General features: G+C 40.3%; 1 pseudogene; it reads right to left on the minus strand.

The window, feature by feature from the left end:
• Positions 1–1,094: 1,094 nt before the first annotated feature.
• Positions 1,095–15,199, minus strand: LOC141416678 (uncharacterized; annotated as a pseudogene).

The raw sequence follows: 15,199 nt of genomic DNA on the forward strand, positions 1-15,199 counted from the left end.
AGTCATAGGATCCCCAAATGAGAAATGACTCAGAAATCTAAGAATATGTTCACAGAATGGAATATCACATAGCTTGTTTTTTGCATGCATTTAAACTAGGATTTCCTGCTGCCCCAAGAACAAACTCTTCAAGTGGCTTTCATGGACTTGCGTGCCCTTTCCCTCCCACGTGTCTGCCTTCATGTCCCAGAACTCCCTCAGCCAGGCTCAGTGGATATACCATTGTCCCTCAACACACCATGCCTCTGTCCCCCTAAGCCTTTGTATTTCCTGTCCCTTCTACCTGGAAACCACTCATTCACCTGCCTGCTTCACATGCTTCAGGTATCACTTTAGAAATCACCATGCCAGAATCCTTCTCCAAGACTCTGGCTGGCAGGGGAAAGGGGGGAGAAATGACCCAAACATTGTATGCACATATGAATAAAAGAAATTTTAAAAAATTAAAAAAAAAAGACTCTGGCTGGATCTTTGCACTCCACTGAACTCCAGCAGAGTCCTGGGCTTCCCTTATCATAACTCTGATGCCTCTGTCATTCCTGGACATATGATAGCCCCCAAAATGAAAAGCTGAGGGAAGATAACACATTTGTTCTTGACATGGCTGGATCCCATCATGTAGAATATTTTCATTTCTAACAAGTATGAAGCACACATTTGTTGACTCAATGAAAAAAATAAAAGAAGTCAATATGCTGTGACAATGTAGAAAGAAGAGATTGTGAATCCAAGTAGATTCATGCAATTGCTTTCTCATTACCTGGGGGATTTTGAAGGACAAAAGGGAGTTTCCCAGACAATGTGGGAAAAGACATTCTCAACAGAAGGATCTGTGTGAACAAGGACATGGAAACAGGTCAAGGATGGGGAGAGGGAAATACGTAAATATAGACTTGGTGTAGACCGTGAAGGGATTTGAAGAACTCAAGAGTGATCTCTTTGGGGCCGGTAAGAGGCAAGGTCAAAGTTCAGAACACCATGCAGGTTGAGGCCAGTTTCTAGTTGGAATGAGGGGACTATGTCATTTCTTACCCCTAACTTCTTAGGTTCACCACTCCCCATACCTAGGGGAAACTGAGCTTATCCCATGTATTATTATTGGTAGTGTATCTCCTTTGCTCAGCAGAAAACTGAAATGTGAGTAAGAGAGGAACAGATAGTCATTCAACAAAAGAAATGGTGGAGTCTATGAACTCATTCTTTATTGATGGCTCTGGTAACAAGAGACCAGAGGGAGAAAGAACACAGGAACAGGCTTGGTGATAAAGTAGAGATGGGTCAGGTTGGTTCTTATAGGTTCTTACTGGTTCTTATAGGACTACATTTCTATGTGTCACTCCAGTAGAACATAATTCTAGTGACTCTTGATCCTCCCGATCTCAGCCTCCCAAGTAGCTAGGTTTACAGGCATGAGCCACTGATGCTTGGCCTTATGTCTTATAAACAGAAGTTTCAATATTTATTCATTTCACTTTTCTTTTTAAAATAATCAGTTTGACTTATTCCACAATGTATACATATATCAAAACATCACATTGTACACATAAATATTAATAATTTGTTGTAAATGAAAAAGTTTTTAAAATGTTCATAGCAATATTGTTGATAATAACCAGAAAGTAGAAACAACACAAATATCCATTAGTTGTGAATAAGGAAAGTGTGATATGTCCACAAATGGAATATTATTTAGTCCTAGAAAGTAATGAAACATTGCTATATGCTACAAAATGGATGGACCTTGAAAACCTTATGCTAAGTAAAAAAAGTAAGACACAAGAGGCCATATATTATGTCATTCATATGAAATGTCCAGAATGAGCAAATCCATGGAGACAGAAAGTAGGTTAGTGACTGCACAGGATATGGTGATGAGGGCAAATGGGACTAACTACTAATAGGTATAGGGTTACTTTGGGGGAAATATAAATATTCTGAAATTAGATAGTAGTGAAGGCTGGACAACATAAATAAATATACTAAAAACCACTGAAGTGTACACCTTTAAATGGTGAAGTGTAACCCAAAAATTTAATATACGTAAAAATTTAACATAAATAAAAGCCTTCACTTGGTCATCACACTTTCGTTTGAAAAATCTCTGAGGCCCAAACATGGCAACAGCTTAGAGTAACATAAGTCTAACCCACAGAGTGGTGGGCGTAGAGGGGACATATCACTTCACTTTTCTCACAAAAATATGTGCACCGGCATTTGCACCACTATATTCAGAGCATAGAGTGGCTGGGTTATTTGTACTTAATGCTGTATGTTATTAGTCTATGATGCCGCCCTGGGAGGGATGTTCAAAAATGATCATGAAAAGCATATTTTCAGAGGAATGGAAGCTTGGCTACAATAGTGAGGCTGTCTCTGTCTCTTCCTTGGCTTATACTCTGACAATTTAGTTAAACATATTGGTCCCCTTAGATTCAGAGGTTTAAGGAGAAGTACTATAAGCATTCGATGGAAGTGAATATACTTTGAGATAAGGTTGATTATGATTTACAACAGACGGTCTTATAATTTTTGATGTTAGATGGTGGGAAATGTGCTCAGAACTGTCTTCGATTTTCAAGGTTTGCTTTCTTGCCAGGGCAGCAACATGAAGTGAGATACTGTGATGATGCTGGGAACAGCAGTGAGCTCCAGCAGAGTGGGCATGCTGCATAAAACACAGACATATTGCATAGTGTATTCAGTGAACTGCATGCTACATGCAACACGTCATGATAAAATACACTGAAAAATGTGAGAGATTTCTGCATGTCCACAGTAGGCTGGGTTTGGTCTTGATGTTCAGTAGGTAAGTTATACTACTTGTTTGCATGAAGGAAGGTGAAAGAAAGAAAGAAAGCTGATAACTATATCTCTAATATTTGTAAAGCTTTTTTTTTCTTTTTTTGGTGGTACTGGGGCTTGAATTCAGGGCCTTCACCTTGAGCCACTCCACCAGCCCTATTTTTGTGAAGAATTTTTTGAGATAGGGTCTTGTGTAACCATTTCCCTGGGCTGGCTTCAAACTGTGATCTTCCTGATGTCTGCCTCCTGAATAGCTAGGATTACAGGCGTGAGCTACTGGCGCCTGGCTAAAATTTGTAAAACATTTTGAATAAAAAAATAACCAAAGTTTCTCTGTTGTCATTAATAGAACTGAGTGGTATTTCTTATTAATTAGGTTTCTCTTCATTCTATTTTTTGAAGAATAGGTAAGAACTATTACGATTACCAGATAGAATTGCATGCACCCCTCAGTATATCCAGTAGAGGGAGATACAGATTCTGTGGAGACTGCTCTTGTGATGAACCACACAGTCACTTATGGTGTGTCGAGAGATTTATTATTAATTCATTACCTCTTATGTGACAAAAGGTATGGTGTTGGGAGCAAGCAGACACTTAAACAAGCATGATTTGTCTTTGCTGTGATTAGAGAAAGACAAATCAGAAACATAAAACTTTTAACAATATAAGCATGAAAAGTACAATTTACAGGAGGGAAAACACCTTAAGTTGTTTGCTCATGACAATAATGACTGATGACAACAAAGGAAAAACTTGGCAAAGTGTGATTATGAATGGATGTTTGGAGATAATCTTCTCAGAAAATAAAAAAAATAACATTTGTTAATCTACAACTAGTTTGGAAAGAGTTGTTTCTTCAAAAAAAAGCATGTACAGAAATTTTGTTTAAGAAAATAAACATCAAGAAGTAAAAAAATATATATAAAGTAGAGGTAAAAAATGTCATTTGTTCTGGAAGAGACACTATATATTATATATGTATAAAAGTTAACTTGCCACATGAAAGCAGTAAGAAAATGCCAACAACTAACAAAAACTAATTTTTGGTAGCCTATTGCCCACAATTACTTAAAAATTATATAAAAATTAGGTCTACTCACATATTAAAAATGCACTTCCATTTACCCATGGATCAACAAGTTTAAAATAAAACTTATTAACTGATTTGATTTTTAAAAGATACTACTTATTAAACTCATGTATTATTGCTTAAATTTACAAAATTATGTCACCTTAATGTTTATTTTCAAGAGTAAACAATTAGAAATACATAGCCTAGAGATCTACTTTAAGATGAGCCACCAACAAATACAGTATGTTTAGGAATTTTTTATCATTTCTTTTAGATTGTATATTTTGTGGGGAATTTTACACAAATTACTTTGCATCAAGTTCTTCATGTTATTTGTGTTTATATGATTCTGCTACATGAGGAATTTGTGGACTTTGAACTTATTTGTTACAAGTGATAATTTTCTTCTATTTTTCACAGTCACAGGGTTTTGATTCAATGTGAATTAGCACATGGTGCCAACTGAAGACTTGCACATCTCCAAGTTTTCTTTCCATATTGTGGGGTTTACTTTTGTGTGTATGTGTGTGGAGGTACTAGGGTTTGAACTCAGGGTCTCGCACTTGTTTGGCTGGTGCTCTACCATTTGAGACACACTTCCACTCCCCATACTGTGCTCTTTTATATCTGTGAATTGAACCCAAATGACTAAAGATGCGCACACGTGCTTTTACGGTGATTCAAGTCTCCTCCACTGTGCATCCTAATAGTTCCTACAAAGTTTGTGTGATAAAGATTGCCCACCTATAGTTAATGTTACTCTCCAGTGTGAGTTCTTTCATGTATTTGAATGTAACTAGAAGAACTGAGGCTTTCTCACATTGCTTACACATAAAGGGTTTCTCTCCAGTGTGAATTCTGTTATGTCTTTGGAAGGAACTCTAATCAGTGAAGGCTTTCCCACAATATTTACATACACAGGGTTTCTCTGCAGTGTGAGATTTTTCATGTTTTCTGAAGGAACTGGGCACACAAAAGGCTTTGCCACATTGTTTATATACATAGGGTTTCTGTCCACAGTGTGTTTGTTCATGTCTTCGAACATTACTCAGAGAACGGAAAGCTTTTCTACATATCTTACATCCACAGGGTTTCTATCCACTGTGAATCCTTTCATGTTTTTGGATGGAACTATAATCCCTGAAGCCTTTCCCACATTGCTGACATACATAGGGTTTCTGTCCAGAGTGAGTCTTTTCATGTTTTCTAACTGCACTGGAAGAAGTGAAGGCTTTCATACACTGCTTACATTCATAGGGTTTTTCTCCAGTGTGAATTCTTTCATGTATGTGAATATAACTGGAACAACTGAAAGTTTTTCCGCATCGCTTACATTCACGGTGTTTCTCTCTACTTTCATGCTTCAGAAAGGACTGGGGATAACTGAAGGCTTTATTCAGCTTCTTCCCATATTCCTGAGATTCATATGGTATGTGTTGAAGATGACCTCTGGGGGCACATTTACTGATGAATGACCAATGAGGATGTCTTGCCATATGTGACTTTCACATGGTGTTACATCTGTAGGATTGTTCTTATTCAGATAGGATCTACAAACTGGCTGAAGATTTCTCCACACTGACCACCTTGTTTATTTTCACAGAGTCTTCCTACCATTTGGCCTCTGTAAGAAAAGGAGCACATTACTAAATGGTTGTTTATTCATGATTTACCATGAAAGATACTGGTTTAGTCCCTGAAAGAATTTTTAAACATGAATGGCCTGAATGCCCTTTAGGATGGCTTGAGGATGGCTATTACTGAAATGCTATTACTTTAGCATTCACATAATGTTTTTTCTTTTTTCTTTTCTTTCTTTCTTTTTTTTTTTTTTCGTGGTACTGGGGCTTGAACTCAGGGCCTTCACCTTGAGCCACTCCTCCAGCCCTTTTTGTGATGGGTATTTTCGAGATAGGGTCTCGCAAACTGTTTGCCCAGGCTGGCTTCAAATCGTGATCCTCCTGATCTCTGCCTCCTAAGTCACTAGGATTACAGGCGTGAGCCACTGGTGCCCAGCATAAGGTTTCTTAATACTGTTTCCAGGTTAACTATTTGAATGCACCACGTGTCTAAATGACATTTAAATAGAATCAGTGTTCTTTGTAGGACAAAATTTGTATTGGATTTTGAAGTATTGCTTATACATAATGAGATATCTTGAAGTCAAGTTCCAGTCAAAACACAAAATTCATTTTTGGTTTCAAATATACATTATACCCCAAACCTAAAGGTTTGTTAAATTTTTAATAATTATGTCCATAAAACAAAGTTTGGGTCCATTAAGGTTTCGGAAGCTGTCACTTGTGGCATCATATTGGTGTTCAGAATGATTTCAATATTGGAATATTTCAGATTTCAAAATTTCCAAGTATGGATTCTCACCCTGTAGGCAGCAATGGAGATTTTTGCATGAAATCAATTTGAGCCTGGGCTTTTCTTTCTTTTTTTTTTTTGGTGGTACTGGGGTTTGAACTCAGGGCCTCACATTTGCTAGGCAGGTGCTCTATCACTTAAGCCACTCACCAGCCCTTTTTTGTGTTGGGCATTTTCGAGATAGGGTCTTGCGATCTACCTGGGCCGACCTTGAACCTGGATCCTCCTAATCTCTGCCTCCTGAGTAGCTAGAAATTATAGGCGTGAGCCACCGGTGCCTGGCTGAGCCTGGGCTTATTTCTATCATTTGCTTGTTTTTAAAATTTCTTGTCATTCCACAGCTCCTAAGGGAAATTGCTTTCTCTTGTGAATATAAATTACCTTAGACTTCTCCAGGAATTTTTGTTGTTATTGTCAATATTAAGATCTTCCTTTCCTTTTCCTAAAATAGAAACCAAAAAAATCATTATGAACAATTATAACATTATCAAATTCTAGCTATATTTATGGTGTAAAGGAACCATACCTGGTATATTCACCAAAATATTCCTTTTCCATATTCCACATTGTGGAAACAGCACTGACAAGCAAGAAACATTTTTCTCTGATTGACTAAGATAGGGAATGTTGTTAGCTTTACATACAGCAACCAGGCTCCTCAAGGTTTCCTGCATCACATCTCTGTAGAGTTTCTTCTGGGATGAATTCTGCAAAGCCCACTCCTCCATGGTAAAGGTCACAGCTACATCCTCAGAGGTCACTGACTCCTAAAATATCCCACATAATCTCCATGAGGAAGGCTGAGACTCATAGCATTGGAGATACAGACTTATTCATACCATGTTAATACAGTGCTGTTTTCCAAATGTTCACTTCATGTCCTGGTCATCACACTCTTATTCTCCATCCATATATCCTCTCACACAGAAATTCTGACACTAGGTTGGATGCAGAATAGAAACACATACATGAGCTGCATCATTCCAACTTCTCCTTGTGCACTCAGTCTGAAGCACCTTTCATGACAAAATCCTAGTGCTTAGTGTGCACTAGGGAGTCAATACCAGCTGCCCTGACATTGCATATTCTTAGAAATGCTTCTGAACAAAAGGTCATTCTTTTTAATATGTAGGAACTGTATTGGATTGGACCTCACCAGCCTAACTGTAAAGAGAGGCACAGTGCTCCTAATAGTTTATGCCAACACTATGCTATTTGTTTAAGTCCTATTGTCCATCTGAATGCTTATAAGTTTCTGACATGGTCATTAAAGAAAGCCCACCAGATCATCCCCTCAAATATACTCTGGTGAGTCTCTGATGAGCTCCTCTGATAGATGATATTTAACGCCTCTGTCACAACTTGTTACTTTGGAAACTGAATACTTCCTCTGTAACTGTAATAATAATATTTGAAAGCTTGAACCTGGTTTCCTATACGCCACATTCATTAAAAATTAAATGAATCTCATGAAGGATAGATAGTTCACTGTGCTGATGGAAAAATATTACAGATTTTATTGGACATCTGAAAGGAGAGTGAAATCAGAGGAAGGATATTCTTTGAGTTCACTGTCATCAAGAGGTCAGTTTTCACATAGATGTATAACATTCTATGACTTCCAAAATACACCTTTGACCAGTCAACAAAAACTACTTATCAAATCTTGTACATAAAATAAATGTCAAACATCACCTAAAATCTTTGAAATAAGAAAGTGATAGCGTGCCTGATATACAAGAGACATTGAAACTATGCTATTTGGAATACTATACTTTTTTTTTTCTGGAAACAAGATTTTGCTGTATCGACCAGGCTGGCTTTGAATTTGCAATCCTCCTTCCTCAGTTATCTAAGTGTTGGAACTACCAGAAATTACCCACCTACCTATATACTATAGTATTAGCATAGAGATTAATAAATAGATCACAGAAAGGAAAACAGTCTTCAATATGCTGATATGTAAAGAGGAAACTGACTCATAAAAGAGCACAAATTATACAAAAGTGGCAGGAATCACAATCTCTTTAATACAAGAGGCAAACACAAGTTGGTGTATACTAGGAAACATACATTTCCCTCTATAATATGACAATAATCACATTCTACACTGAATTAGAAAATAACCTGAATGCTTTGAAAAGTCCCAGTTAGATGTATTTTGGATGTTAGAGAGCTTTCTTGTAAGATAAATAGCCATAAGAAATAGAAGGAGAAATTTAAATATATGAAAATTAAGGAAGGTAAAAGACCAACCAACAAAATAGAACAAAAATATCTGTATTACATACAATATAAATAATTAGTGAGCTGGGTGCTGGTGGCTCACGCTTGTAACCCTAGCTACTTAGGACTGAAATCAGGAGGACTGCTGTTCTAGACCAGCCTGGGCAAATAGTTCATGACATCTCTTCTCCAAAATAATGAGAGCAAACTGGACCGGAGGTGTGGCTCAAGCAATAGAGCACCTGCATTGTAAGCATGAAGTCCTGAATTCACATCTCAGTCTCCCACCAAAAAATATAAGTAAACAAATAAGAACTAGTGTTCAGAGTAAAAATCAATGAACACGTGAACCAGAATACATGTAACTCAAGATAAGACCCCATATATTAAAAAAGATCGATGAGCCAAGTGCTGGCGGCTCATACCTGTAATTCTAGCTACTCAGGAGGCAGAGATCAGGAGGATCAGTGCTCAAAGCCAGTCTGGGAAAATAATTCTAGAGACCCTAGACCCTATCTTGAAAAGAAACAATCACAAGAAAGGGCTGGTGGAGTGGCTCAAGGTGTAGGCCCTGAGTTCAAACCCCAGTACTGTAAAAAAAAAAAAAAAAAAAAAGGTTCATGGCCTTGGAAGAGGAACTAGCCAAATAAATTGTGAAGTGCTGAAGACCACAGCAAACAAAGAATTATACATGGAGGATCAGTTGATACCTTCCACTGCCATTTTCTATAATTTGAACTGTAATGTAATCTACAGACCAGTCATTTTTGTCTAATGTCCAGAGAATGTGTTTGCATTTGTTCTTGTTGACAGATGCACTATTTTTCACAGTACTGAAAAGTAACCTTGAAAAAGTCCCAACACAGTGACCACTGCAATGCATGAATAAATAACTTGGCCCCCAACGAGGACACCAGCATTTGTGAAACATACTAAGTCAAAGAAAGCACCCAGAATGCTTTTCTTTAATACTCACTTACTACAAGTTCCAAGGGGTCAAAATGTAAAGAACACTGCTTAGTGGGGAAAAAAAAAAATCGCAAATGGTAAAGATAGTACAAGTAGCCAAAAATTAAGACAGTGATCACCTACGGGGCAACTCAGGGATGAGTCTGGCAAGGATGACGGTCCAAGGCCCAGTTACGGACTTTGATGAGAAATCTAGGATAGGGTTGGAGATGTCACTTAAGAGGTAGAGTGCCAGCCTCACAAGCACATAGTCCTGAGTTCGAACCTCAGTACCACCGCATACAGAAAGAGAGAGAGGTAGAGAAAGAGACACAGAAAGTAAGAAAGAGAAATTCAGGATATTTATACTACTTGAATTATTAAATCTTACCATAAACCTTTTATTTACTTTTTTGTGAGTATACCTCAAGATGAATAATATAAAAATGAGTTCGGAAAAGCACATTCAAAGTTTTACGTTTGCTTCCTTTGTAATTTGGCAGTGTGGGTCATAATTCACAGACTGGGTAGCCATACAACAATCACAACACGAGATCCCCACACGCCCAGCAAGGCAAGGTCAGAGCACACACTGGCCATCAGGTAGGAGAGCAGTCAGAGTAAGCAAAGACAAACATGCGATATGGTCAATGTACAGTCATCTTTTTTGCAAATTCCCACAGTCATATGCAGAGAAAGAGTTCTGATGCTGACACTAATGATGATATGACACAAAACCAAAAGGACATGCAAAGGCCTATTTGTTACTCACATTACTAAGGGCAATGGGAGATCAGAGTAGGCCTCTCAAGCAGGTGGCAGGTGTCTTGAGAGATCAGAGAAAGGAGCCTGGCTTGGAAGCTTCACTGAGATTCACATGGAGTCTAAGGTAAGAACTGACTCCCAGGGGCAAGGTTTAGGTAGTCTGAATCTCCTGCCAGCACCATAGGAAGGGATTCCCGGGTTTCTGATCATCTTACCTTGATATGGGAAACAAAAAGTGTTGAAGCAGTGTTAAGGGTTAAATACTGCCACCAAACATTAATAAAGGGGTCACATACTTCTAACAGTCCAGCATGGAAGCATATAGAAGGGGATATGAGCCCACACAAGAAAAAAAACAAAACAAGTTTCCAATCAACAATCCTCCTAGGCTCAGAGAAGTAAAGTTGTACAACACTAACTTAAAACACAAAAATCTATCATTTTGCTATATATCAACTATGAACAACTAGATTTGAAATTTAAGATACAATATCACTTAGATATCATGAGTGAGACAGCAGGAGAAAGGGAGAGAAGGAAAAAGAGGGAGGGAGAAGGAGAAGAGAGAGAAATTCCACATAACATGAAAGGCCACAAAAGAAAAATGCTCAATGCCAGAGGTAATCAGGAAAAGCAAGAACTAATCAAGCTGGGAACTAGTGACTCACACATGTAACCCTAGCTACTTAGGACACTGAGCTAAGGAGGATATCGGTTCAAGATTGGCCAGGCAAATAGTTCATGAGACACCATCTCCAAAATAACCAGAGCAAAATGGACTGGAGGTGTGGCTCAAGTGGTAGAGTGCCTATTTCGCCAACACGAAACCCTGAGTTCAAACCCCACTCCCACATACACAAAAAAGCATACTCATTTAACAATACTGTTGAGCTCTAGATGCACAAAAATGAATGAATTAGATCATTCCAACTATTGGTAAATTAGTAATAAACAAACACACATCCAGGAAAGGTCAGATGATAAATTCAAATACTATCAAAATTTCCTACTAAATTTGAGTTTATCCATAATGTACTCACAAGCAATGTTTTACCCATTCTGTTAAAGAAATTTATGACCCAATAGTACTTGGGTACAAAATCAAGAACATTGTCAGCAGCCAGATACTGGTGGCTCACGCCTATAATTCTAGCTACTCAGGAGGCAGACAGGAGGATCACTGTTTGAAGCCAGCCCCAAGACAACAAAGGGCTGGTGGAGTGGCTCAAGTAGTACAGTGCCTGCCTAGCAAGCCTGAAGCCCTGAGTTCAAACCCCAGTACCATAAAAAAAAGAAAAAAAAAAACTTGAAGCAACTCATGCCCCACAGGCAGTGGAATGAGTTATTGAACTGGCTGAATTATAGCCTTACTTATCATCATATGTGCAACACATGAAAGTAAGAAACCATTAAAAAAAACACAACTTTTTATCATTGTAATGAATGGCAATATTAACTCATTCAAAGCCAAGATAGGTAAAACTCCGCTTAGTGTTAAGCACAAGGAAAAGCTATAAAGAATGTCTATTGTAAGAATCTTTGTAAATGTTACAATGTAATAATAATAATAAATTTATCCTGTGGCTGCTCCGGGTACAGAGCTAAAAAAGATCAGAGAGATATACCACAAGTGACTGTGGTCTATTTAGTCACCTTTTTGGTGATTTCACTTATCTTTACCATGAGGCTGGGGAGGTAGCTCCATGCTAGACTGCTTACCTAGAATGTGCAAGGCTACCACACTGCAAAAAATAAATGAGTAAATAAACTTACTGTGAAACAATGTATTCCATGAATTCTCTTTGCCTTTTCAGACCTCATCATTACATCTACTGAGATTCCAAGCAAGAAAAGATTATCCTACACTCAGATTATGAAAGAAAATTCTGAAATGCTCAACTGAACTGCTATTTTATAGAAGTAAGATTCTACAAAGGGAAGAGAAGGGAAGGAGCTCTGGGAAGGAGCCACAATTCACGAAGAACCCACATTCGAAAGATAAAACATGCTCCTAAATTTAGAGATCATTGTTCCTAAGCTTAAGAGATGCAGCTCAGTGTGGCTCACTCCTAGGGAGTGATAGTGAAAGAAACCTTAGTAGCCATGAGATTACTTTCTGGGGCCTCCACATAGCCTATTTTCCCTTCTTTGAGAGTTAAAAAGCTCCCTCAACTGGGTGCTGGTGGCTCACATGTGTAGTCAAAGCTACTCAGGAGGCAGAGATCAAGAGGATCACAGTTCAAAGCCAGCCTGGGCAAATGGCTTGTGAGACGCTATCCTGAAAAAACCCATCACAAAAAAGGGCTGGTGGAGTGTCTCAAGGTGTAGACCCTGAGTTCAAGCCCCAGTACTACAAAAAAAAAAAAAAAAAAATTCCCTTACCCATAGGCTAAATTGTAACCAGTGACCAAACACTCATCCAGAGTCAGTTAAAAGTTATTTTTTTGTCTTTTATTCACATGTGCATACAATGTTTGGATCATTTCTCCCCCCTTCCCCCCGCCCCCAGTTAAAAGTTCTGACCTGTGGTTTCTTTTCCTGTCATCACAGACACCAATTGTGTGGTGTTCGATGAACACCAACCAATTTTGCAACACCAACTGGGTGTCCCACAATTCAATTCTGACACCACCCACTTCACACAGTCCCAACAATTTCAGGCCCCAGTGCCACCACACTGTGACCACTGCAGATGCCAGTGCAAAGCAGTATCTGCTCTGATTCTTGAATTTATAGAGGGGTGGCACCCTGAGTAACCTCATGAGCATAAATTCAGATTTTACCTGAAAGAGGTTTATGATAATGAAGACATTCCTGTTGCTCACAAAATTCCAGATTCTGGGCCAGAATCTGACACAATGGCCAATTTTGTTTTTGCACTGGAGTTTGAACTCAGGGCCTCACACTTGCTAGGCAAACACTCTACTGCTTGAGCCACTCCACCAGCCCCAATTTTTTTTGTTGTTGTTATATTACATACCCACATCTACTCTCAAATATACAAAACCCTTTGTCGCTGGGAGCCCATGGCTGATACCTGAAATTCTAGCTACTCAGAAGGCAGAGTCAGGAGGATCATGGTTCAAAGCCAGCTTAGGCAAATAGTTTTTGAGACCCTATCTTGAAAAAACCCACCACAAAAAAGGGTGGTGGAGTGGCTCAAGGTATAGGCCCTGAGTTCAAATCCCAGTATTGCAAAAAGAAAAAATAACTTTTTGTCCAACAGGCAGAACCAAAGGAGTCTTTCTTTCAGACTTTCTCAACTGGCACAAATTATACTCTCAGCAGACCAGTACGGTGGGTAGAAAAGTGAACATCTGACTGGTGGAGTGGCTCAAGTGGTAAGAGCGCCTGCCTGTCTGCCTACCAAGTTTGAGGTCCTGAGTTCAACCCACAGTGCTGGCAAAAAAGAAAAAAGAGAAAAGCAAACGTCTGAAGATGCTTAATTTTCTTAAGTGCTATAATACTGGTAAACAGCAATGATTAAATAGCCCCCACCTCCAATTATTTGTGATCTTCCTGCAAACAACCTCCAAGGCCGGACATGCACAGTCCAAATTTTCACATCTATTTATTTATTTTCGCGCTACTGGAGTTTGAAATCAGGGCCTGGCGCTTGCTAGACAGGCGCTGTACAGCTTGAACCACTCTGCCAGTCCAAATTCCCACTTTTAAATAGAACACCATGAAGGAAACTTAAATTTATCTCCTTTCTCTAGGCTTGTGATCTTTGACCCACCCTCAGCCTGAAGCAGCACACCAATCCCTCCTTTACTGTCACCCTAAGGACAGGTGACCTCAGGGACATGTCCCCTGGCCCAGGAGCTGACGCTGCCCCCTCCGTAGCCCTCTTCCCAGTTCTTTCTCTTGTTTGCTGCTCCATAGAAAGCACAGCCCTGCTCGGCCTCTGCCCTTGAGACTCTGCAGACCTTGCACTTGGTGGCTGTCCTGCCACTGCAACCCTTCTTTCAAATAAGGTCCCTCCTCAATCAGCATTTTCTTTTTTAAAACACTGTGTGCAAACAGTTTGAGGACAAGTATATCAGAGTGCGTCTCCCCTTCCACTCCAACCCCAGCCACAGGTGCATCTGCCTTTCCAATGCGTTTGGCAATGTGGGGAAATACGTGGAATTTGAGACATTTATTGCCAGCCCTAAGAAGCACGAGGCTGAGGGGACCTGCTTCCCAAACGTTCAGGAAATTCAGGGCCATCAGTTCTGTCCTGTGTAGAACGGAGGGACCAGGAACCCCACGGAGCACATCTCCTTCCATGCACCAACCCCACACCCAGGTTGGGGGCCTCCCCGGAATCCTCCCGCCGTCACCACCCAGTCTGGGGCGACGGAGCTGCCCAGAGAGGACGCAGCCTAGGTCGCTGTAGGGACGGGTCAGGACGTCGAGATCGCGGACTCCGGAGCTGAGGCCAGGAGGCCCGCGTCCTGCCACAGCCGCTTCCCAGCGTTTCCAGCTGCGCTGCTTTATAGCCCTGCCTGCCCCCCAGCGCTCACCATTTCCTGCTTCTGGGGTCTCCAGGAGTCCTCCCCGCGCCACCTGTCGTCAGTGAAGGTCACGCAAGGAGGGAGGCACAAGCACTTGGCGCCCCTCACTGCGCCCAGGACAACAACCACGGACCGCCTCCGCCCTCCTGCTGGAGCTTCTCATTGACGGCTCGTTCAGCTTCTGCTCCTGCGCCCTTGATTGGCTAGTAATCGAGGTCCCGCCCCCTGAGTGACAGGGAAGCGATTCGCTCCTCCTCGCTGTCCAGAGCCTGCATCTGCTTCTTACTGTATGGAGTGGGCTCTTCCTGCTTCTCGCCCTTGGGAACGGGCTTGCAGTTGTGTTTAGGAATTGCAGACTCAGTATCCCATGGGTCAACACATGACCTCAGAGAATGAGGGGTGCCTTGGGCAGGTCTGATGCTCTGCAACAGGATGAAGGAGCTGATGTCACACTTTTGGAATATGGGTGAGGCATTTGGCTTCCTGGCCAGGACTTTCACCTTATCTCTCA

The sequence above is a fragment of the Castor canadensis genome, chromosome 14 (assembly GCF_047511655.1).
Source record: "Castor canadensis chromosome 14, mCasCan1.hap1v2, whole genome shotgun sequence".
NCBI classification, from domain to species: Eukaryota; Metazoa; Chordata; class Mammalia; order Rodentia; family Castoridae; genus Castor; species Castor canadensis.